Source organism: Canis aureus, chromosome 17, assembly GCF_053574225.1.
Source record: "Canis aureus isolate CA01 chromosome 17, VMU_Caureus_v.1.0, whole genome shotgun sequence".
NCBI lineage: Eukaryota > Metazoa > Chordata > Mammalia > Carnivora > Canidae > Canis > Canis aureus.
The window spans coordinates 38,654,752-38,681,664 of record NC_135627.1 but is presented as its reverse complement, the minus strand read 5'-3'; the positions used below and the strand labels follow the sequence as shown (position 1 = coordinate 38,681,664).

Genomic DNA, 26,913 nt, shown 5'->3' with positions numbered 1-26,913 from the left:
AAGAAGCAAACAAAAACACATTCAACAAACGAAAGGACACATATTATGTACCCATGGTTATGTTAATCTTCTCTTGCAAAAACATCACATCTCTCACACTGGTTGCACCTGGGATATTATTTGGTTATATTTGTGGTAATCTGTCATTCTTCAATAACTCTCTGGAGAATTAAATAAAGACATGACCTAAACTACAATCACTGGATATTTTATACTCAAAAGCAGTCATATATTCTATAATATCCTCAGGAAAAGATACTAGTTTTTATGTATTTGTTTTGTTTTTAAATGTACTCTCTTCACTACCGCTGGAGGAAGAAATTACAGAATCTTCCACCTTCCCATTGCCATAATGGCAGTTCTTACTTATCCCATAGGCTGAAGACCCTATACCAACTACCAATTATGTCTATTCTAGTTATGAATTCATGGGCCAGGAAAATGACCACTGAGTAGATTACAGAACTACTGGGGACAGTGAAAGCTAAATCTTGGACACAATTCCATTTATTACAAGTACTCTGTATGTGCCAAATCTAATAAGGGTGCTATTATAACTACATGTCCTTCGTTATTAAAGGAATTTATCTCTGTGTCCTAGAGTCCTAAAATTGCTTGAGCATTTCCCCTTTTCCAGCACATAGTTATGTAAGTTGTCCATGTGCTCTGGTATTGCAGGATCCTTCCTACTGAGATTCAAACTCTTAAATCACAGAATCCGAGTCCAAAAACAGTCTTAGTTTCAATAACTGGCAAAGAGATGCTAACTTTTGTTTAGGTGATATACCTTAGCTTCCAAGTAAGTCACTTTTTCTTTTACCGAATGTTAAAAAAATAAGTAGTATACATGCAGAGTCCCCAATTATTTTTCTCTGGGGTGTCATATTCTATAATCACAGATGCTTTTTCTAAGACTACCTTTAGGTTAGGCTCCAATGGTTGCTTTTTTGACCTTGCCATACAGCACAGTAATTGCATCCACTTGATTTGTCAATACTTAAGTACCATAAGTTCAGAGTCTTATCATGCTGATTGCTATCAGTAAGCCTACTTCCATAATGGACTCTCATATACTCAGGAGTGACCTATCTGGACAGACATCATCAAATTTTGCTGATGCTAGTGCCCTTCTCACAAACATATTCCTAAGGGACATGATAAATTGTGTACTAACTGTATCTTCAATATAATCGTCACACAAGTTTTAAGCCCTTATATAAAGTAGTCACTCTAGTAAACCCAATTTCTGGATATTTTTATCCTTCTTTTGCTGTATGAAATGTCAGTTTTGACACTTCAGTGATACTCAGAGTATGCTACCACGACTTTTTTCATGTTTCTATGAAGTTATACTAGTAGCAAGCCTATACTTTGATTTTTTTTCCAAAGGTATTAAATCCTATATTCCAGATCAGTTCCTAAATCTAAATTCTCCCCAGATTAAGGAACTTGAAAAGTCAATCACATATTCTCCTACTTGCTGGTGGTACATACTAGCTCAGTCTTGCAGATCCTTTAAGTTTCAGTCCTTTTCTCTTTCTTTTCTGATAAGGTCCAGCATATTTTCTGCAGGGTGTATTACAACTTAATACTAGGTATAGGCCTAATGGGAAGTGGGCACAGATCCTGATTAGGAAAGGAGTTATACACCCCTGCAGTAGAAGGAATTCTGCAATATTTTAGGGAAGAAAGGTGTGCTAGTGCAGAATGTGGAATAATGGCCCATTTCTGCAAGACCGGTAAGTTCAGAAGGACTGGGGTATATAAGATTTTCTAAGGAATCAAACCAGATATCTGTACCTCGTGTTAAGGTTCTAATTTCCTAATCAAGGCCTTGACCTTCATATAGAGACCAGCTTTGTTTGGAAGTTTAATTTCCTTTGGAGTTAAGCTATTCTAACAATTAAATCTTATGCACGAGCCTCAGTTTTTTCTGCTTTCCCACTGCAGGACATAAGAGCTTTGCATGCTGCCTATGAGGCTAGCATTAGCAGTTTAAAACCAAGATTCTAACTGGCCTGTTCTCTCAATCTGATAACGATGAAAATAAAAATAACAACAATTGGCACTTACCATATGCTGGATACTATCATAAGTGCTTGGAATGTGGAAAAAGTTAATTCTCACAAAAAAAAAAAAAAAAAAAAAAAAAAAAAGATTGTCCTGTTGCTAAGCTTCTGGCAAAGGTTCAGAGAATAATCCTGATTGTTCAGTTTATACCTTCTACCCATCCCTGGATTAACCAACTATCTCCAAAGGTCGCATGAGAATATGACTGTTCCGTAATCAGACTTTTATTTTTTTTATTTTTTTAAAGATTTATTTATTTATTTATGATAGACATAGAGAGAGAGAGAGAGGCAGAGACAAAGGAGGAGGTGGAAGCAGGCTCCATGCCGGGATCCCAACGTGGGACTCGATCCCGGGACTCCAGGATCGCGCCCTGGGCCAAAGGGAGGCGCCAAACCGCTGGGCCACCCAGGGATCCCCGTAATCAGACTTTTAATTAGAGTATCAAGTGAAGAGGAAAAGCAGTCCTCAAAGGAGGAGATTGATGCTAGATACAGTTTTAGATGTCCAAGATTAATAAAGGACGATGCAAAGGGTAAGCAACATTGCAAAAAATTATACATTTTAACTACTCATTGTAAATATTTACCAATTTGAATCTTTTAAGAATGTAACTATTCAAACCAAAAAATAGATTCTATAACTCTATAACTATAGAAAAGAAATAGGTGGTTCCCAAAGGGGAAGGGGTGAGGAGGATAGGTGAAATAGGTGAAAGGGATTTAGAATACCCTTATCTTGATGAACACTGAGTAGTATATGGAATTGTTGAATCATTATATTGTGCACCTGAAACTAATATAACACTGTATGTTAACTACACTGGAATAAAAATAAAATTAAAATAAAAAAATTAAAAAGAGAAAAAAAATCTATTTAGACACAATAGGGCTAAATTATACTATAACAGAAATAGTTATATACATTCTAAGAGTATCTACATTTTTAATACTAGAAACTATTATTTTTTTGAAACTATTATTTTTAAAGCATCATTAGTGTTATGTAAATAACATAAATTCTTTAAAATATATTATCTAAAATATTTTAGTTGGTAGCTTTTGTTTTCAGTAAGGGAGCATCATGAATTATATATTTGCATTAATGAGTCTACAAAAATACACACATATTAAGATACAGTTTTTCACAATTCTAAATTAGTCATCAATTCAAAATTGAGTGTTTAAGAGATTTTATTTTTACATATATTTACAACATATATTTACTTATAAATATAAATATATTTATTTATAAACCAAAGCATCAGAACACATAAATACTAAAGAATTCTGCATTAATTTTGGATGAGTTTGAATCTTTCTATTTCACTATTGATTAGAATATGTGAAACTGTTAAAGTTTTATCTTCTTTCTTTACTCTTCCCATTCATGCTTGTCATATGTAATATGGTCCTGATATTTACAATGAAACTTGGCTAGCAAATGCAGATGATTATCGGATGTGACTTCCATATTAAAAAGTAAACACACTGCTTTTTTTAACCCTTCTATCTACAAGCGTTCTTTAAGATTCTAATACCAATATCATGTCAATTAAAAAGAAAAAGAAAACTTGTAGCTATACATAGCCAAAATAATTGGAGTTTATTGTTGAGTTACTTTTTTTGAGGTATGAACTGCAAGTAACAGATACTAAATGGTAATGTATAACTCTGAATACTATTGATCAATTCGCTTGATATATGATAGACTAACACGTCTTTTTCTATGTGGATACAAATATATACAAAAACATACATGTACACAAATATACACACACAAGAATGTGGCATAAAAATATTTTTTACTGTATTATATGTATTCTAATTTCTTCAACTATATCAACTACTACCTTGAAAAGATTGAAGTTTAATTCATTTATTGTAAATCATGTTAGAATGCAAACAAGTCTATTATTCCTCATAAATATGGCTTATTTTTTATAACTTACTGTTTCTTCTTAGTTCCATGATAGAAAATATACATAAAATAAAACAGTTATTGTATAATTATGAACAACATTTTAGACAATAAAGAGTAGAGTATACAAATAAGCAAACAAAATTCAGTTTTGCTTCTGACCTGTGGATGCAATTAAAAAACCACAATCTTGAAAGCTAACAGAATTGGCAAATACATCAAAATGTGTAAAACATTTGATCATATCACCTAGAGCCCAATTTTTCTAAGCACCCAGCCTTCACCCCAAAGTGCTAAGGTGAGTTAGATAGAAATACCTGATGTCAGTCAAGGGGAATAGCTTGATTGCTCAGCCATCCTTTACAATCTCCCACTGAAACAGGTAGAGGTGAAATGGTGTGTATAGCAAAGTCATGAAGATTGATGGCACCCGCTGCTTCCAAATGTACCCTATCTGCATGCAAACCACTTGACACATGAACTGATGGAAAACAAAGAGTGTTTGCCCAGGAAAAGTGCTTCAGCAAGCTTAATTTCCATAGCCATTTGCACAGCAAAAGCGAGATCTAATAGGTCCCAGAGAAATCAGAAAAGCCATGATAAGAATTCAAAGCCACAAACTAAATAAAAAGAGATTATTAGCTACATTGCAGTAGGCAAACAGTAAAGTCTTAAGTGATCAATACTTGACAAGAGACATGCCACAAACTTCATGTATAGGTCAGGCTCACACACCGTTTTTTAAATAAATCGACTGACTCCTGGACAAGGCACATAAAATGTCACTTTTTATCTTTCAGTTGATATTTTCCTCCAAGAGGAAAAAACCTATCTATTCACCTCCCTGAGAGATTTGATCGAAAAGATAGTCACTCCTGATATAAGGTTTAAAGGGGAAAACTGCAACCAAGTGGAAATTTTTGTCAGTACCTTAATCTCTGATTTGTAGAAGGTTTTGCTTTGGGATATTTGGTATGTCTGAGGATTGCCACCAAAGAGCCCTTCTGTTCTTTAATGGCTGCACTAAATCTTAACAAACGTGAGCATGAAAACTATTGTGCTGCACTTGTGAGGCATATATCAAAGTTATATTTTTTAAAGCTTGGGAAGGCGGTTGAATCATGCATGCTCTTTATGGAGCTCTGATCAGGCTGATAAAGGCAGTTCAGCTTCAATAAATGCTTTTTAAGTGAATGTTTTGGAAACTGAATAGGAAATTCAAAGCTCAAACTGTTGCCAAACTGCTCCCACAGCACTTTGATCACTTTGTTTCTGACATTTTGTTGAAAATGTCTTGTTTTTATTAAAATGTTGGCATCTAGAGACCAAGAAAGTTAACTGTAGTCACTGAAAATATAATATACAGTAAATCAGGGGATGACATGACTTATTAAGTACTTTGTACACATTCCTTAAAAAGAAAACTATTTCCCTATGGGGTCACACACAGCATTGCACTTGTCTGAGAAAAAGTTCATATTGTTAAAAGAAAGACAAGTACAGAAGATAAATCAAATACTAGCATTTTGCTTCAGGCAAAAAGTAAAAGAAGTTATACAGCTTCACTATTGAAAGGAATAGGACTACTGTAATACAAAAATTAATAAAATTAAAGAGATATGCTGAATTGAGAAGCATACATTTGTATGCTGCCTTTAAATTATGATCACAGGACATATCTTTAACTCCAAGGACAAAGAAGATGGAATATTATGGCCTTCTCCAATTTACATGCCAGGAGACTGCTTCTGTCATTAGTGATGCTGATTTCTCTGATCTCAGCATCTCGGTTTAAAATGTATGGCATCTGCAATTTAGGTGTTGAGTTTATCTGAAGACTAGGAGATTTGTGAAAACCAAAACCAGTGAGTTGAAAGTCACTCAAATAGAGACACACACATTAGTATGAAATCAAGCGGACAATTTCTTTATACATTCAGATATATGTAAAAGGTATAGAATAGCCTTTTATGTTTCTGTTGCCAGCAAAATAATAATGTTAATTTGAAGAATAAGCACTGTATAGCTTGCTTTCTTATTCTTGTTACAAATATAACCTCTCTAACATTTACTTAGATAACACTAGTTGCAATTTTTAATATCTTTCTTGAATTTTTCATCCCAGTAACTTAACCAATGATATCCCCTTGGCCACTATATTAATTTGTGATAATTTTCTTTTTTTTTAATATTTTTTTTAATTTTTATTTATTTATGATAGTCACAGAGAGAGAGAGAGAGAGAGGCAGAGACACAGGCAGAGGGAGAAGCAGGCTCCATGCACCGGGAGCCTAATGTGGGATTCGATCCCGGGTCTCCAGGATCGCGCCCTGGGCCAAAGGCAGGCGCCAAACCACTGCGCCACCCAGGGATCCCCCAATTTGTGATAATTTTCATAGTTGTGCTCTGTTGTATCAGAGAACATGAAGAAAGATGATAGTCTGAAGAACTGAGGACAATTGGTATATAGAGATTAAACTCCAAATCAAACTAGCAAGGGCATACCAAAGATAGTATGTGTGAATGTGTGTGTGTGCGTGTGCGTGTGTGTGTGTGTGTGTGTACAGTTCCCATTAAGAACTGGGTATTTAGGATAATCCATTGACATGTGTCACTGTTATATGCAACTTAGATTAATTTTCTGATTAAATAATTATAAAACCAGAAATTTGATTGAAAACTCATAGTCAGTTCTCTCTTTTACAATGAGGAGTAAGTAATTTGAAACAAACCTCACTCAGAGGATTATAGCTTAACAATAACAACAATAATCTTCTTGAGTAATTGAAGACACTAGAGAGTTAAGAAGATATCGAAGAATTACCAAATGTGCTGGAAAGGAGAAAAACCAGGGAGATGAGCCTGGCAATAGAGACTGCTTTTCTCCTGAAGGAATTAAATCATGGAGGTGGTGGTTGGAAGTCAAGAGGCAGAGAGATGTTTTTGACAGCCTCCCAGAGACAGTGGGGAGGATTTAATTCTAAGTCTTACAAAGAAGGGGATGGACTGGGCAGCCCGGGTGGCTCAGCGGTTTAGCGCAGCCTTGGGCCCAGGGCGTGATCCTGGAGACCTGAGATCGAGTCCCACGTCAGACTACCTGCATGGAGCCTGCTTCTCCCTCTGCCTGTGTTTCTGCCTCTGTTTGTCTCTGTGTCTCTCATGAATAAATAAACAAAACTCTTAAAAAAAAAAAAAGAAGGGGATGGCCTGGTATACCCCTTCAACAATGAGTTGAGACACAACAGGCTGAGACTAAAAAAAGAATAAATCAGAATAATACAGACACTACAATGAATTTTCAAATCACATTAATTTCTGATATTGGTTTAAAATGATACTGGGTGATTGCTCTGTTTCCTTGGAATAAAGAAACACATTTTCCCTGGAGGATGATACCATTCTAGTCTTCAAAATATTTCTAGAACAATTTTCAAACTATAACATCTGGACACAAACATAGCCTACACACATGAGGACATAAGACAATTTATAGAAAATCAGTAGAACAAAATGACTCTACATGAATTGCATGTATCGAACTAAATATCAATATAGATTATAAGAAAATATGTAGAATGAATTACTAAAGGACAGGAAATTGAAAAATAATTAAGATATGGCAAGAGATATAAAACACAGTGAAATGATCTACATTATACACAATTAGAGATCCAAAAGGAGAGATGAGGATAGAAGAGATTATGATCAAGAATATTAATTAAAGATGACCCACAGAGTCAAGATTTGCATACTTCAAACAGGATAAATAAGAAAGAAATCCACATGTAGACACATTATAATAAACTTTTCGATTAATCAAGATAAAAGGAAAATCTTAAAAGCAGTTTTAGAAATATATAGGTTACCTTACAAAAAGTAAAAGTCAGATTGACAATTGATGACTCAACACACACACACACACACACACACACACACACACACACACACACACATTCTCTCCCTCTCTCTAAGCCAGAATGCAAAGCTGCCAGCGTAGAATTCTAGGCTGAATGGAGCGGAAATAAAGACATCTGCAGACATGTCTAATGATTTCTATAGTCCAATAGTTTAAATATTATTCATATGCTGATTACCAAATACTTATCTCCAGCCCAAAACTATATCTAACTGTTTATGTGACATCTTGACTTGAATGATTCATAAACATCTCAAACACTACATCTCATATCAAAACTGAATTCCTGACCTTATTATCTAAACATCCCAAGTGCTTACAGTTGCATATGTCTTGACAATACTCTTTTCCTCATATCCATTAGCCAATCACCATCCATCATCCTATTTACCAAATATGCTCAGTAAACTGCTAAAACAGAAGCTAGAATGATCCTCTTTTAACTTCAGTCACATCACGTCACTTGTTTCCTAAAGCCTTTCAACAGCTTTCTATTTCACTCATTAAAGATATGGTTCCTTCCAGTAGCCTCCACTTCCTTCTCTGACCTCATCTCCTAATACCCCACAGCCACTTTTCACTCTAATTCCCACTGGATTCCCCACTGTTTCTCAAACACACTATACATTTAACAACTGTGCAGGGTCAGAGATTTTACCCTACTGTCAAGCTAACAAGTTAGCCTTCTAGAGTTCTATAGAAGCTGGCTAAAAATCCAAGACTCTTATGTCAGAAACAAACAAAAAAAGTTTATTACAGTGATAGCAATTGCCAAAATAACACATTTTCTTAACTCATTCCCCAAGCCACAAGCCCAGCAGGCAGCATGCCAAAACCAGATGATGCCTGCACATAGAAGGCATTGTGATCTGAAAAAGAAACTCCGAACTTAAAAGATCCTAATTTTTAAAAATGGCTATAAGCCAGATGCTTATTTTTTTTTCCAGAGGGAGACACTGACATTATACTGCAAACAAACCTAGACATTTCTATCTTCCAAGGATGTCTGTCATACAAACACTATTGTAAATATAATTCAGAATAAAAATGACTTGCTTATGAGATGCACAAAAACATTGTTGAATCATGAAGAATTGTTTCCTAAAATAAGCATATTATTTTCTTTTGAAAAATATTTTATTTACTTATGGGGAGGGAGAGCATGCACAAGTGGAGAAAGTGACAGAGGGACTAGCAGACTCTCTAGTGAGCAGGGAGCCTGACGTGGGGGGAGAGAGGACTTGACACAGGGCTTGATCCCTCAGGACCCTGAGATCCCAACTCGAGCCAAAGTTAGATCCTTAATCTACTTAGCCACCCAGGAACCCCTAGGGATTTTCTCTAGGGTGATGTCATCCAAAATGTCAGGGTAGGAAATTCAAGGGGTCTGTTCTTCCACCATAGCAACCAATAAGCTGGAAAGAGATTGGAATCAAATAATTCAGAACTCTGAATCAGACTTATTTGGTCACTTATAACAACTAGGGAAGTTAGGATGAATGGACAGAATGTTATTCCAAGGAAAGAATATGAACATGATCCTTTCATCCATGAACAAGTCACCATATCCCTCAGCCATGCAAAAGCTGGCAGGTAGGAGCTGACTGGGAGGAAGGGCAGGCAGAAGGGCCCTAATTCTCCAAAAATTTGGAGTTGTGTGCTTGTTAGCATAGCAGCACTTTGAGGGACTGGCACAGATGCTTGCCTTGGTTTCAACTCTCTGACCACAGTAGTTGGTAACTAGAGATATGGCTCAAAAAATTGTAAAGAGACAGTGCACTTTTTTTTTCCTTTTTTGGAACCAGACAATTAAAAAACTCTTAGTTAAGTCACTAGCAGACTGCAGAGGTAACAGAACAGAAGCATCAATGACTGCACACAGCAAATCATATATACTATGCAAAAATAGTTTGGAAAAGTCAAAAGAAGATAGCTCCAGTCTTTAACAAATGGAAATCAGAAATCCCTGAGGAGTTAAAAGACTTAGATTTCCAGAGTTACTATAATATCCTGAATGTCCAATTCTCAATTCCCATATATATATGATATCATATATGTATGAAACTAGAAAATGTGGCCAACTCATGGAAAAACAGAAATGGCAGAAACCATATCTGAGGAAAGCTAAACATTTGAAATACTAGTCAAAGACATTAAAACAATTCAAATATCTTAAATATGCTCAATGAGCTCAAGAAAAATCACAGACAAAAAGAATTCCAGGGAAATGATGTATAAAAATGAAAATATCGGGATCCCTGGGTGGCGCAGCGGTTTGGCGCCTGCCTTTGGCCCAGGGCGTGATCCTGGAGACCTGGGATCGAATCCCACATCAGGCTCCCGGTGCATGGAGCCTGCTTCTCCCTCTGCCTGTGTCTCTGCCTCTCTCTCTCTCTCTCTCTCTCTGTGACTATCATAAATAAATAAAAATTTAAAAATGAAAATATCAATAAAGAGGTATAAGTTATAAAAAGGAACCAAACAGAAATTTTGAAACCACAAAGCACAATAACTGTAAAAAAAAAAAAAAGATGTCTTGAGAGGGTTAAGTAGTAGATCTTAGCAGGTATAAAAAAAAATCAGTGGATTTGAAGACAAGGTAATTGAAATGATTAAGTCTGAGGATTTGAAATAAAAAAGAATGAAGGAAAATAGGCAGAGTTTAAGAGATCTATATGACAATATATGTTTCATAAGAGTTCTAAAAGAAAAGAGAGAGGGACAGAATAAATATTTGAAGAAATAATGGCTGAAAAGTCCCCAAATCTGATGAAAAATGTGAATATATACACTCAAGAAACTAAAAGCAACAACAGCAAAGTCCAGTTAGTATGAATCCATTGAAGTGCACACTAAGAAAAACAGTCGAATTGCTAAAACCCAAAAGCAGAGGGATATTTCAGAGCAGCAACAAAAGAAATAATTCATCATATAAAAAGAATAGGTAATCAAATACCTCCTGGTAAACCAGACTTTCAGACCAAGCTGCTTCACTGATGAATTCTACCAAACAATAAAGAATTAACAATTCTTCCCAAACTCTTCTAAATAATTGAAGAGGAGGGGACATATATTAGCTCAGTCTATGTTGCCAGCATCACTTTGATATAAAAGCCAGATAAGGACATTACAAGAAAAGAAAATTGAAGGAAATATTCCTAATGAATATAGATGCAAAAATCCTCAATAAGATGATACCAAACCAGATCCAGCAGCATATTAAAATGATTATGCATGCGGCACCTGGGTGGCTCAGTCAGTTAAATGTCTGCTTTCAGCTCAGTTCATGATCCCAGGGTTCTGGGATCGAGCCCCACATTGGGCTTCCTGCTCACTGGGGAACCTGCTTCTACCTGTCCCTCTGACTGCTGCTCCCCCTGCTTGTACTCTCTCCCTGTCAAATAAAAAAAAAACTTTAAAAAATAAAAAAAGTAAAATGATTACATGATTATGCACCACGATGAAGAGTTTTTTATCCTAGACATTCAAGAGTTGTTCAACATACAAAAACCAATCAATGTAATAATACATTAATAGAATGAAGGGTTGGTATACCCTTAAAACATTTGGCAAAACACAAAACCTCTCCATGATTCAAAAATTCAACAACTAGGACTAGTAGAGAAATTACTCAGTGTGATGAAGGCCATATGTTAAAAACCCACAGCTAATATATAAATGGTGAAAGACTAATAGCATTCCTCTAAGATCAGGAACAAGGCAAGGATGCCCACTATTACCATTTTAATTTAACATAGTGCTCAAAGTTCTAACTAAAGAAGTTAAACAAGAAAAATACACAAAGACATCCAAACTGAAAACAAGTAAAATTTTCTGTCATGCAGATAACATGATCTTACATGTAGAAAATCCTAAAGTACCCACAAAAAAAAAAAAAAATCCTGTTAGACCCAAGAAACTAATTCAGCAAAGTATAGAATACAAAATCGACACTCAAAAATCAGTTGTGTACACCAGCAATGAACAATTCAAAAAGAAAATTAAGAAAACAACTTCAGTTACAATAACATTTAGAAGAATAAAATATTTAGAAATAAAATTAGCCAAAGAAGTAAAAGACCTCTATACTTAAACTTATAAAATATTGTTGGAAAATTAAAGAAGGCACAAAGAAATTAGAAATAAAACCCATATTTATGGATTGAAAGACTTAATATTGTTAAGATCTCAATACTTCCCGCAGTGACCTACAAATTCAATGCAATCCCTATTAAAATCTCATTGACAAATTTTTGCAGAAGTAGAAAAATTGATGCTAAAATTTATATGCAGCTTAGTCACAGGCTGCTATACCAGGATAACATTCCTTGGTGATTTAAGCAACAAACATCTACTTCTTATGTCCTAGAAGCTGCAAGTCAGAGACCAACTTGCTGACATGATCAAATTTTTTGTGAGGACCCTCTTCCTGCCTATGTCCTGACACGGCTTTCCTTGGTGTGTGCACTTGGACAGAGCAAGCTTTCATGTCTTTTTTTTTTCTTTTTATAAGATCATTAATACTATCATGAGGGTCCCATCTTTATAATCTAATATAACTGTAATTATCTGCCAAAGACCTCACCTCTAACTGCCATCATACTGTGGAGTAGGGTTTCAACATATAAATTTTAAGATACAAAATTCAGTCCATAGCAGTACAAAATCAGAAGGGAGCACAGAAAGTAAATGAAGCAAAGCAAAACAAACAAAACAAACAAACATAAAAAAAATTGAAAAAGACAAAGTTGAAAGACAAATTTCCTAATTTCCCTGATTTCAAAACTAACTACAAAGCTACAGTAATCAAAACTGGCTGGTAGTAGCTTATACACCAATGGATAGAATAGAAACTATAGGAATAAACTCATACATATATCATCAATTGATTTTCAAAAAAGATACAAGACTGAATAATTGTGGAAGGACAGACTTTTCAACAAATTAATCTGGATAAACTGCATATCCACATGCCAAAATAAATAAATATGATAAAGTTGGACTCTTATCTTAGAAAAAAGAATGAATTTGAACCCTCACATTATATACAAAAATTAAAATGGATCAAATAACTAAATTTCATAAAACTCTTAGAAGAAGAAGATAAATTTTTCATAATCTTGGCTTTGATGGTGATCTTGAATATGACATCAAAATCACAGACAACAAAAGATAAACTTTATCAAAATTAAAAACTGTGCATCAAGGAGATTATGAAGAGAGTAAAAAAGGTAAACCTACAAAATGGGAGAAAATATGTGCAAATCATATATCTGGTAAGGAATTCATATGCAGCTTTTTAAAAAACTTTTCAGAATTCAACAACAACAAAAAATCTAATTCAAAAATGGGCAAAGTTCTTGCATAGATATTTCTCTAAATAAGATATATAAATGGCCAATAAGCACATGAAAAGATGTTAAACATTATGAGTCATTAGGGAAATGCAAATCAAAACCACAATGAGCAATTACTTCACATCCATTAGAATGATTAAAAAAAAAAAAGAAATTACGAAGTCAATTTCACTCCTAGTTATATTCCCCAAAGAACTGATAATGGGGACTCAGATATTTGTACAATAATGTTCAAGATAGAATTATTCAAAATAACCAGAATGTGGAAACAACCCAACTATCCTATCCAACAACAGATAAACAGATAAACAATGGTATATCATTCAACCATAAAAAAATGAAGATCTGATATATTCTGTAATAGGTGAACCTCATAAACATGCTATGTGAAAAAGGACAAATATCACACATCTCCATTTATAATCAAGTATTTAAAATGGGTAAATTCACAAAGACAAAGAGAAATTGAGTTTAACCGGGGCTTCAGATAAGGGTAATTGGAAATATTACTTAGTAGTGATTACAGAGTTTCTGTTTTGGATGATGAAACATTTTGGAAATAGTGGTAATGGCTACACAAAATTGTGAGTATATTTAATTCTTTGAATTTTACATTTAAAAATAATGTATATGGTAAACTTAATTTTGTGTATGTTTTACCACATTAAAAGAATAAGAACTTTGCTTTGGCTCTTTCTTCTATTTGGATTATTCTTTTCCCAATATTTACTTGGCTAACTCTCCTCCATGTCTTTGTTGAAACTATTTCCCACTAAAGCCTACCCTAACCACTCTATGTTTAATTTCAAACTCAAACATAACTACTCCTTTTACTTCCTTATACTCCTTTCCCTATTCCCCCCTTTTATAGAAATTATTTTCTAATATACATTGTTATCTCATTTTTTTGTTTACTATTTGTGTTAGTTAACTCCACTAGAAATTAAATTTCCACAAATTATCTTTGTTTTATTCAAATGTAAACAACAATGCCTATCACATAGATCATAATCAATAAATATTTGTTGAAAGACTGAATGAATGATTTAAATCTTACACCGAAAGCACTATTTAGAGGAAATATATGAATGATAGTTTTCATTTGGAAATCAAACATGATTGATCGAACTATGGTAATACGATAAAATGTTGGTGTTTTGTGATTTTTCATAGTGAAATAAGAGTTTGTTTATACTTAGCTATTTTTAGCTATTGCTTGTGTTACAATTAAATGGCTGAATAATATATGTAAGTCCTGAAGTTCATACTGTGGTTTCATTTACTGGGGATACCCTTGGAAACACAGTATATGAACATATAAAACTGAGAACATTTATTCTTCACTGTTTTTCTTGTCCTATATCATCTGTTATCCTTGCCACATAGGTTGAAAAACACAAATATTGATCTATGTATCTGTAGAGTAATCACACTTCTTCCACACAGTCATTGGCTTTTGGAAAATGTCTTATGATACATCATAGAAGAACAATATTGTGTGAAGGCTAACCTTAAGAAAAGAGACTTACTTGTTTACTGAATCAAAATTAGTCTCTGTGGGTATTGAATTGAAATCAAATTTCTGTTAAATAGAGCCCCATGAAATCAATTGTAACCAGCAGTTAATGACCAGTTTGCTAACAGCTTGAGGCAAGGCCAAGGGCAGTTAACACTCCAACAAATTAGTTGTTAACTGTGCTAATGACTGATTTTGCAGGGATTATTGCTATTATAAACAGTCATCAATCTAATTTTACCACTGAGTCTAGATAAGTTTGCATCCAAAAAATATTTTCATGCCCTCAGTTTGATACTCTGAATTCTAGTTAATATGATAATCCCAAATCATATAATGTTAGATTTCTTGCTTTTACAGGAGTAAAAGTAATAAAAGCTCCTTTTCATTTTCCTTATTTGTAGTATAGATGGATGAATATATAAATTTCTGATAGTTTCTTACAATCAATAGAGAAATATGATAATAGGATAAAGTAAATGTTTTCACATTTGAAATATATATTCATCATCAATTTATTAAAATATGTGTGTTAAGACCATTGGGCACCATAAAAATGATGCTGATTTACCATTTGTAGCAAAATTTCCAATAAAAAAAAGGAGAACAGGAAGAATAAATTAATAGGATTTATATAGGAACAAACTAAGTTTTGGGAAATTAAGTCCTAAAGCATTTTAAGAACAAAATATATAAGCTTTTGGAAATCAATATTAATCTTAAATTGTGAGTGTTATTTTAAAGTAAATTCCTTTTTTGCTTACCAATAAAACTAAATGAGATTATCTTTATATTCTGAATTTTAAACCAAAAACAAAATATTAGACTTATCTCTCATTTTGTTTTACACTATTTTGAAATGATTAACTTTAATCAAGCAACTTTTTTTTTAAAGTGAAACCTTTAATTTTTTTTTAAGATTTTATTTATTCATGAGAAAGAGAGAGAGACAGAGAGAGAGAGGCAGAGACACAGGCAGAGGGAGAGGCAGGCTCAAAGCAGGGAGCCTGATGCGAGACTTGATCCCAGGACCCCAGGGTCATGCACTGGGCTGAAGGTGGCGCTAAACCGCTGAGCCACTTGGGCTGCCCAATCAATCAACTTTTAAGTCTAATTAATTGCTCATATCACTGTTTTTTTAAATATATATTTTTACCATATGGTTGAATAATGTGGTTAAGCAGTCATACTTTTAATTGTTGAATTTCAAGTACAGTTACAGAAATGTCATTATTTAAATGTTTCAACATAGCTTCCTTTAAATATTTCACAAGTACAGATATATCCTCTGGGAATGATAATAATAAGATGTTTTTATTGTTATAAATATATTTTAATTAGAGGTCCATAATAATAAATAAATTATTAGTGCTTTCACTATACTCTCCATAGCTGGGTCTCTGCAGTTAAAATTGCATTTCAAGCTAAGTAATTATTGTAAAATTAAAATGCACATTCTTTGTTTTTCTTATACTACAATGAAAGAAAACTATGGTTACTTTTGAACATACACCCTGCATTTCAAAATATAGTTTTCTATTGAACAAAAATATATATTCTAATTTGGTTATATAAAGACAATGCCTATTAAAATAACGGAATTTTAAAAAGTTATGCTTAAGACCCACATAATTAAGGATAATTATAGAGTATATTTAAGCAATTATTTTACTCTAATTTTTATATGGGCATAAGGAATAAGGAAAATAATGTTCACCTGGAATGAATCATTTGATTCTCTGCTTTTCAATCTCCTTGAATCTTCTCTGTAATAAAATTAAACCAAAATTTGAAAAGTCATTTGAAAGGTTTTTACAAAATTTCCATTTACTTCAACACTGTTTCATGGATTATGTATTTTCAATATTTTAAGCAATCTTTGTGAACTTTAATAGAAAATACATAATTATTGCCCTAAACCCTTAATTTAGAGTCTCAGCATATTTCTAACTACTTCCATTTAAACTTATTTTCAATTAAACATATTATCCTCGAAGAGAACAACTTTATTCATTTTATACTCTCAACAAAAAACATAATCTTCTTTACACATGATCAATTTTCTTCCCAGGTTTACTGAGATATAATTGGCCTACAATATTATGTAAGTTTAAGGTGTACCAATGGGATGACTTGATGAATGTATATATTAGGAAAAGTTTACCACAATTAAGTTAGTTATCACATTCTTCATCTCACAAAGTTACCATTTGTTGTTGTTGTCATGTTGTTATGGTGAGAACATTGAATATATCCCTTAATACCAACTTTCAAATATACAATATAGTATTGTTAACTACAGTCACCATCCTGTGCATCAGATTCCCAGTGATTTATCATTTTATAACTCAAAGTTTGTACCCTTGATCATACTATATTTATCTTTCTCTGTTGGACTTATTTCACTTAGCATAATGCTCTCAAGTTTCATTCATGTTGTCACAAATGGTAGGATCTCCTTCTTTTACACCTGAATATTTCATTGTATAAATATATATCAAGTCTTATTTGTCCATTTATTTGTAGATGGATACTTAGATTGTTTCCAGTTCTTAGCTATTGTGAATAGTGCCATAAGGAACATGAGAGTGCAGATATCTCTTCAAAATAGTGAGTTCAGGTGAAATAGGACTCTGGATTTACCTCATCCCATGAATACAACTAGATAACTATCAAATCATCCTATATATCCAAGAAATCAAGCTGAAGACTGGCAGAACAAACTCCACAACTAAAGGTAGAGAAGAGGCAGCACTGAAGAAGGTAGGGAGTGCAGAAATTTGGTTTGGGAAAGAAACAGATAGTGGCTACTGCAGTGGGGAGGGAGCTGCGATCGTAGAGAAGGATGAGGGAGAGATAGAACAAAATAAGCACACAGGGAAAATGAAACCCCATAGCAATTGGCTTGGAACACAAAAGGGCCTAAATTCCATGAGGTCTTGCAACCTGTAGGACTTAAAGTCTAGAGTTTTAAAGACTCTAAGGGAGTCTTTAAAGGTCAGTGGGATAAATAATAAGTAAGTAAGTAAGTAAATAAATAAATAAATAAATAAGTCAGTGGGCTTGGCTCTAGAAGAGCTCAGAGGACACTGGAGTTGCTCTTGGAAAAAAGGTAGGACAAATATACTGTGACCATACAGCCTGAAAACAGCAATCTGAAGATCTGGGGAAACATACTGGGGCACACAGTGGGGAGGTTAGTTGCTCATCTTGGATATGTCCCAGAGAGTCAGCATTCTCAGAAGAGATCCCTCAGGCTACAAAGGAACTGGAAGGTACCATTTCCCTCCCTTTCACCTCAGCATAAACACAAGGCTCCCTGCAGAAAACCCACACAGTGCTGACACTCGCTACCTACCTTGCTTACCACAAGCCTGACACCCCACACTCTGGAATAACTGCCCTTCCCAGTCATACTTCCTTAAGACCCAGCATGGTGGGCTTAGAAGACCAGCCCAAACCCCTACCAACTCTGTATCTCCCAACCTGGGAGTTTTGCAAAGCCTTGGTTCCAATGGTGGCTGCACAGGTCACAAACAGACCAGAGCACACCTAGTTAAAACTCACCACATTCAGGCCTGGGACAAAATACTGCCCACAATAGGCAAAGAGAGCCTCCATAGGCAACTATCTTGAATAATAAAGAGGTAAGGGCCCAACAGCAGAACATGTACACACACACACAGATATACTCCCAGAAGTGCCAGGCCCTGAGGAACAGGGGACACTATATGGCAGTGCACCTCAGGACCTCTTCTTTATAAGGTTGTTACCCTGGAGTACAGGACACATAATGATTTCCTAATACAGAGAAATAGGCACAGAGACTTAAATAAAATGAGAAGACAGGAATTTGTCCCAAATGAAAGAATAGAACAAAGCCATGGCCAGAGATCTAAGTGAGACAGATATAAGTAACATGCCTAATGGATAATTTAAAGCAATGATCATAAGGATACTCACTAGACTAGAGAAAAAAGTGGAGGACATCAGTGAGACCATTAATACAGAGATAAGGTATATTACAGCAGAGACAAAGGGCTCAATAAAATGAGAAACATACTTGATGTAATGAACAGCAGGACGAATCAAAGGAACAATTAATAACCTAAAAGACAAAGTAATGGAAAGTAATTAAGTTGAACAAAAGAGAGAAAAAAGAATTATGCAAAACAAGAACAGACTTAAGGAAATCAACAACTCCATCAAATGTAATAACATTCGTATTATAGAAGTCTCAGAAGAACAAGAGAGAAAAGGGGGCAGATAATTTATTTTAAGTAATAGAACTAAAAATTTCCCAATCTGGGGAAGGAAACAAATATCCAGATCTAGGAGGTATAGAGAACTTCCAAAAAATTGAACAAAAGCAGATCCACACCAAGGCATATTGTAATTAAAATGGCAAATAAATAATTAAATAAATAAGGCACAATGTATTGATGAAGAAAAATATTAAAAGACAGTTGCATACAAAGGAGCCCCGTAAGGCAGATTTGTCAGCAGAAACTATCCAAGTCAAAAAGAAGTGGCATGATATATTCAAAGTGCTGAAAGGGAAAACCTGCAGCCATGACTATTCTATCTAGCAAGGCTATCATTCAAAATAGAAGGAAAGACAAAGAATTTCCCAGAGACAACGTTTTTCCATAAAAACTAAGGAACTTCATGACCACTAAACCAGACATGAAAGAAATATTAAAGGGGACTCTGGGTGGAAAGAAAAGACCAAAAATGATAGTATCAAGGGAGGAAACACAAAAGCAGTAAAAATAAATATTTCTGTTAAAAAAATAAATCAAGGGACTCACAAAATAAAAGAATATACAACATGACAACATATACCTAAAATGTGATGACTAGAGAAGTAAAGAATGGGTTCAAACTTAACCAATAACTTAATATAGTCTGCTCTATGCAGAAGATGTTATATACAAACCTAATGGTAACTGCAAATCAAAAACCACTAATAAATATGCAAAGAATAAAAATAAAGAAATTCAAATATATCATTAAATAAAACTAGCAAACATGAAAAAGAGAATGACAGGAAAGACTCAAGGAAAATATTCAGAAACAACCACAAAACAAATATAAAATGGCAATAAATACATATATATCAATGATTACTTTGAATGTAAATGAACTAAATGCTCCAATCAAAAGACATAGATGTCAAATGGATTACGGAACCCAAAAGGACACCAGGGTGGCCCAGTGGTTGAGCATCTGCCTTTGGCCCAAGTCATGATCCTGGAGTCCCGGGATCAAATCGCACATTGGGCTCCCCATGGGGAGCCTGCTTCTCCTTCTGCCTCTCTCTCTCTGTTTCTCATGAATAAATAAATAAAATCCTTTAAAAAACCCTGAAATCCATCTATATGTTGTCTACAAGAGACTCATTTTTAGACCTAAAGACACGTATACAATTGAAAGTGGCAAGATGGAAAAACATTTATCATGCAAATGCATGTCAAAAGAAGGCCAAAATAGCAATACTTACATCAGACAAAATAAGACTTTAAAACCAAAACTAAGAAAAAGCAAGAAAAAAAAGACACTATATAATAATAAAGGGAACAATCCAACAAGAATATATAGCAATTATAAATATTCATGCATCTAACAAGGGAGTGCTCAAATACATAAAAAGGTTAGTAACAAACATAAAGGAACTAATCAATAATAATGCAATAGTAGGTGTCTTGAACACCCCACTTACATCAATCAACAGATCATCTAAAGAGAAAATCAACAAAGAAACAATGGCTTTTAATGACACACTGGACAGGATGGCTTTAACAGATATATTCAGAATATTCCAACCTTAAACAGCAAAATACATTCTTTTTCAAGGGCATATGGAACGTTCTCCAAAATAAACAACATATTAAGCCACAAAACAAACCTCAACAAATTAAAAAAGATTGGAATTCATACCCTGCATCTTTTCTGACCACGACAACCGTGAAACTAAAAATCAACTGCAAGAAAAAGTCTGGAAAGACCACAAATACATGGAGGTTAAATAACATGCCATTAACCAATGATGCATCAATCAAGAAATAAAAAAATAAATTAAAAAATACATGGGAACAAATGAAAACACAATGATATAAAACTCTTGAGATGAAGAAAAAGTGGTTCAAAGAAGGAAATTTATAGCAATACAGATCCGCCTCAAGAAGAAAGAAAAATCTCAAATGAATAACCTAACCTAGAGATGGTTCTTTGAAAAAACTAATAAAATTGATAAACCTCTAAATAAACTTAACAAGAATAAAAAGAGAAAGGACCTAAATAAATAAAATCACAAATTAGAGAGGGGAAAAACCCACAAAGCACACAGAAATACAAGCAATTATAAGAGAATGTTATGAAACACTATATGAAAAAACAATATGCCAACAGATTAGATAACCTAGAAGAAATGGATAAATTCTTAGACACATAAACTACCAAAACCGAAACAGGAAGAAATGGAAAATTTGAACAGACCCACAATTATGGCAAAGAAATTGAATTAGTAATCAAGGAACTACCAGAAAAAAAAAGAGAAAAAAAAAATTCAAAGCCAGATAGCTTCACAGGCAAATTCTACCAATCATTTAAGAGGAGTTAATACCTGTTCTCCTCAAACTATTGTAAAAAAATAGAAAGGGATGAATAACTTCCAAATTCATTCTACAAGGCCAGCATTAGCTTGACACCACAACCAGATAAAGACACCAACAAACCAACAGACAGACAAACAAAATCAAAACAAAAGATCTACAAGTCAATACCTCTGATGATCATAAATGCAAATATAGTCAATAAAATACTAGCAAACCAAATCCAACAACACATTTTAAAAAATCAATCATCATGATGATGTGGCATTTGTTTCTGGGGTTGGGAAGTGGTTTAATATTTGCAAGTAAATCCACAAAATCTCACAGTAAGAGAAAGGATTAGAACCATATGATCATTTCAATAGACACAGAAGAAGCATTTGAAAAGTAAAGCATCCTTTTGTGATAAAACCTTCAAGAAAGCAGGTTTAGGGGGAATTTTTAAAAAAGATTTTATTTATTCATGAGAGACATACACAGAGACGCAGAGACACAGGCAGAGGAGAAGTAGGCTCCCTGCAGGGAACCCAGGACCCCAGGATCTTGACCTGAGCCACCCAGGCTCCCCTGGCTTAGGGGGAATATACCTCAACAAAACAAAGGTTGCATATGAAAACCCACAACTAACATCATCCTTAATCAGGAAAAACTAAGATCCTTTCCCCCTAAGATCAGAAACAAGACAATGATATCCATTCTTACCACTTTTATTCAACATAGTAGTGGAAGTTCTAGCCACAGAAATCAGAGAACAAAAAGAAATAAGGCATCCAAATCTGTAAGGAAGTAGTAAAACTTTCACTATTTGCAGATGACATGATACTATATATACAGAACCCTAAAAACTCCACCAAAAAATTGCTAGAATTGATACACAAATTCAGTGAAGTCACAAAATACAAAATCAAACTGCAAAGATCTGTTGCATTTTGATACCTAAAGATAAAGCAGAAGAAGGAGAAATTAAGAAAACATTCTCATTTACAATTGAACCAAAAATAATAAGATATCTAGGAATATGTCTAATCAAAGAGGTGAAAGACCTGTACTCTGCAAACTATAAAACTGATGAAAAAAATTGAAATGACACAAAGAAATGGGAAAAGCATTCCATGCTCAAGCATTGGAAGAACAAATATTGTTAAAATGCCTATCATACTACCCAAAGCAATGTACACATTTAATGTAATCCTTATTAAAATACCACCAGTGGGGTATGGCTCAGGTGGTTAAGCCACTGATTCTTAATTTTGGCTCAATTCATGATTTCAGGGTCTTGAGCTAGAGCCCCACATTGGGCTCCATGCTCAGTGGGGAGTCTGCTTGAGATTCTCTCTCTTCCTCTCCCTTTGCTCTTCCCCCCTTGTTATCTCTCTCTCTCTAAAATAAATAAATATATTTTTAAAATTCTACAAAAAAAATACCACCAGGATTTTCCATAGATCTAGAACAAACAATCCTAACATTTGTATGGAACTACAAAACCCTGAATAGCCAAAACAATGTTGAAAAAGAAAAGCAAAGCTGGAGGCATCACAATTCCAGACTTCAAGTTATAGTAATAAAAAAAAAAAAAAAGCTATAGTAATCAAAACACTATGGTACTGGCACAAAACATAGCCACATAGATCAGTAGAAAAGAATATAAAATCTAGAAAAAAATCCACAATTCTATGGTCAATTAATCTTTGCAAAAGTAGGAAAGAATATCCAATGGAAAAAGACATTCTCTTCAACAAACAGTGGGGGAAATTGGACAGGAACTTGCAAAAAATGAAACTAGACCATTTTCTTATACAATACACAAAAATAAATTCAAAATGTATTAAACACACAAATATGAGACCTGAAACCACCTAAGTCCTAGAAGACAGCATAGGCAGTAATTTCTCTGACACTGGCCTTAACAACTTTTTCCAAATAGGTCTTCTGAGGCAAGGGCAACAAAAGGAAAAATAAACTATTGGGACTTCATCAAAATAAAATTTTCCTTTAGAGTAAAGGAAATAATAAACAAAAGACAATCTATGGAATTGGAGAAGATATTTGCAAATGACAAATCTGATAAAGGGTTACTATACAATACATGTAAAGATTATCAAACCCAACACCCATAAAACAAAGAATTTAACAATGGGCAGAAGATATGAACAGACATTTCTCCAAAGAAGACACACAGATGGTCAAAAGGCACATGAAAAGCTCCTCATCATCACTTACGTCACTCAAATCAAAACTACAATGAGATACCACCTCACAATTGTCAGAATGGGTATAATCAACAACACAAGAAACAACAGATTTCGGTAAGGATGCAGAGAAAGGGGAAACCTCTTACACTGTTGGTGGGAATGCAAACTAGTGAAGCCACTGTGGAAAACAGTAACAAAGTTCCTCAAAAAGTTACAAACAAAATTACCCTATATCCAGTAATCATACTGCTGGGTATTTACCAAAGGATACAAAAATATTAATTCAAAGGGACACATGCACTCTGATGTTTACAGTAGCATTATCAACAATAACCAAACTATGGAAAGAGCCCAAATGTGCAAGAGCTGATGAATGGATAAAGATGTGGTTGGTATACACGTATAGTGGAATATTACGCAGCCACAAAAAAATCTTGACACTTGCAATAACATGGATAGAGCTGCAGAGCATAATGCTAATAGCAATGCTAGTCAGAGAAAGACAAATACCATATAATTTCACTCATGTGGAGTTTAAGAAACAAAATAAATCAGCAAAGGGGGAAAGAAAGGGAGAGAGGTGTGTGGGAGAATGGGTGAAATAGGGGATGGGGTTTAAGGAATGTGCTTTTTGTGATGAGCACCAGGTATTAAAATAAAAACTTAAAATAATACATTTTATACAAAGTGACGGTAAAATACTAAAATGGATAACGACAATAAAAAAGTGATTTCATTTTCTTCAGATATATAGCCTGATACAGGATTGCTGGATCATATGATTGTTCTATTTTTAATTTTTTGAGGAAACTCCATTCTGTTTCAGATAGTGGCTATACCAATTTCTATTCCTACCAATACTGCACAAGAGTTCCCTTTTCTCTACAACCATGCCAGTATTACTTTTTTTTATATACAGGTGGGAGATGATATCTCATTCTTTTGATTTGCATTTCCTTGATGACTGGTGATATTGAGCATTTTTCCATGAATTTGTTGATTATTTGTATGTCTTCCTTGGAAAAATGTCTTTTTAGTTCCTCTGCCTATTTTATAATTAGATTGTTCTTTAGCCATTAAGTCATATGAGTCTCTTATATATTTTGGATATTAATCTCTTATCAGATATATGGTTTGGAAATATTTTCTCCCATTCCTTGTGTTGCCTTTCCATTTTGTTGGTTGTTTCTTTTTCTTTGTAGAGATTTTTAGTTTGATATAGTCCCAATGGTGATTTTTGCTTCTGTTGCTTGTACTTTTGGTGTCACGTCCAAAAAAATCATTGCCAAGATTACATAAAGAGGCATTTTCCAAATGTCTTCTAGGAGTTTTATGATTTAGGTCAAAACATGTAATTCTTTAATCCATTTTGAGTTATTTTTTATGAGTGGCGTAATAACAGGTTTCCAATTTCACTTTTTTTTTGTATGTGAGTATCCTACTTTCACAAGACAATTTATTAAAGTAACTATCCTTTCCCTATTGAGTATTTTTGGCTCCTTTGTGAAGCATTAGTTGGCCATATGTGTGTGGGTTTATTTCTGTTCCATTGGTCTATGTATTTGTTTTTATGCCAGTTTTATATTGTTTGGTTTTCTATAGATTTGTATTATTATAGTTTGAAATTGGGAAATGTGATGGCTCCGGCTTTGTTCTTTGTCAATGTTGCCTTTGCTTTTTGGTATCTTTTGTGGTTTCATATGAATTTTAGCATTGTTTTTTCTATTTCTTAAAAATTCTGTTGGTATTTTGTAGAGATTCACTGAATCTATAGATAGCTTTGGGTAGTGTGAAAATTTTAATAAAATTAACTCAACTGATCCATGTGCATGGATGTCTTTCCATTTATCTGTTCTTTGATTTCTTTCATCAAAGTTTCGTACTTTTCAATGTAGACATCTTTCACTTCCTTGGTTAAATTTATTCTTAAGTATTCTACTCTTTTTTAATGCTATTGCAAATATTAATGTTTCTTTATGACTTTTTCAGATAGTTCATTGCTAGTGAATAGAAATCCAACTGATTTTTGTATGCTTATTTTGTATTCTTTACTAAAGGATTCCTTTATTAGGTCTAACAGTTTTTAGGCGAATCTTTAGGATTTTCTATATACAAGATTATGTCATCACAAACAGAGACAATTTTCCTTCTTCCTTCTCAATTTGTATATATTTAGTTTATCTTTATTGCCTGATTGCCCTGGGTAGGACTTCTAATACTATGTTGAACAGGAGTGATGAGAATGGAAACTTTGTCTTGTTACTCAAAGTAACAAGATTGAAGAAGCTTTTGATTTCTCACCATTTAGTATATCATCTATGGGCTTTTCATATGTGGCTTTTACTAAATAAGGTATATTCCTTCAATACACAATTTGTTGTGCTTTTACTGTGAAAGGATGTTGAATTTACTTATCTGCAGATGAAACATCCCAGCGATAAATTCCACTTGATATGATGTGTGATCCTTTCATTGCACTCTTGAATTCATTTTGCTAGTATTTTGTTGAAAATTTTTGCATTTACATTCATCGGGGATATTTGCCTATGGTTTGCTTTCCTTATGGCATCATATGTGGCTTTGGCATCAGAGAAATTCTGGCCTTGTAAAATGAATTTGGGAGCATTCACTCCTCTGCAATTTTTTGGAAGAGCTTGAGAAGAATTGGCGTTATTTCTTTTAAAAAATTGGACAGAATATACCTATGGAGAAAAGACATTCACCTGTGAGTTGGGATATGCTTGAGTGTGCTGTGACTCTGAGTTGATTGTTTAAGGTACCAATTGTGAGGGTGTGAAGTGGCTCTGGGTCCAGGGAGTGTGGTAGCACATCAGCTCAGGTGTCACTGGGTAATGAGAGCATTGACAACTGTGACAACTTCTATACAGGCATTGAAATCAGGTACTCATTTTTCTTGTATCCATCAGTAATCTAATTTTTATCAAAATTTTTATCAAAAGTTCTCAAGGGGCACCTGGGAGGCTCAGTAAGTTAAACATCCAACTTTTGATTTCAGCTCAGTGTTGTGAGATTGAACCCTGTATTGAGCTCCATGCTCAGCTGTGACTGAGATTTTCTCTCTCCCTCTCCCTCTGTCCACTACTCTCTCCCTCTTAAATAAATAAATAAATAAATAAATAAATAAATAAATAAATAAATAAATAAATAAATCTATAAAAACAGCTCTCAAGATTCAGTTGGGGAAAAAGATGACATACATCATTATCTTATTTATTATACATATATTAAAGTAATAATGTTACCTTTTCATTGTTATGTCATTTAATTATACAAAAAGGGTCTTGCCTTTTGTGTGTTATATTTGTCC

The 26,913-nt window shown here is 34.0% G+C and overlaps 2 long non-coding RNA genes across 2 annotated transcripts in view; one reads left to right on the top strand and one right to left on the bottom strand.

Annotated features, from left to right (window-relative positions):
• LOC144287535 (uncharacterized) overlaps positions 1–26,913 on the top strand; it is a 115,703-nt gene that overhangs the window by 13,112 nt on the left and 75,678 nt on the right. The gene's annotated exons all lie outside the window — the stretch shown is intronic.
• Positions 16,509–26,913, bottom strand: part of LOC144287534 (uncharacterized) — a 65,812-nt gene continuing 55,407 nt past the window's right edge. Inside the window, exon 3 of the long non-coding RNA XR_013355319.1 lies at positions 16,509–16,545. This is a non-coding gene — a long non-coding RNA (uncharacterized LOC144287534). The remainder of the gene's footprint in view (positions 16,546–26,913) is intronic.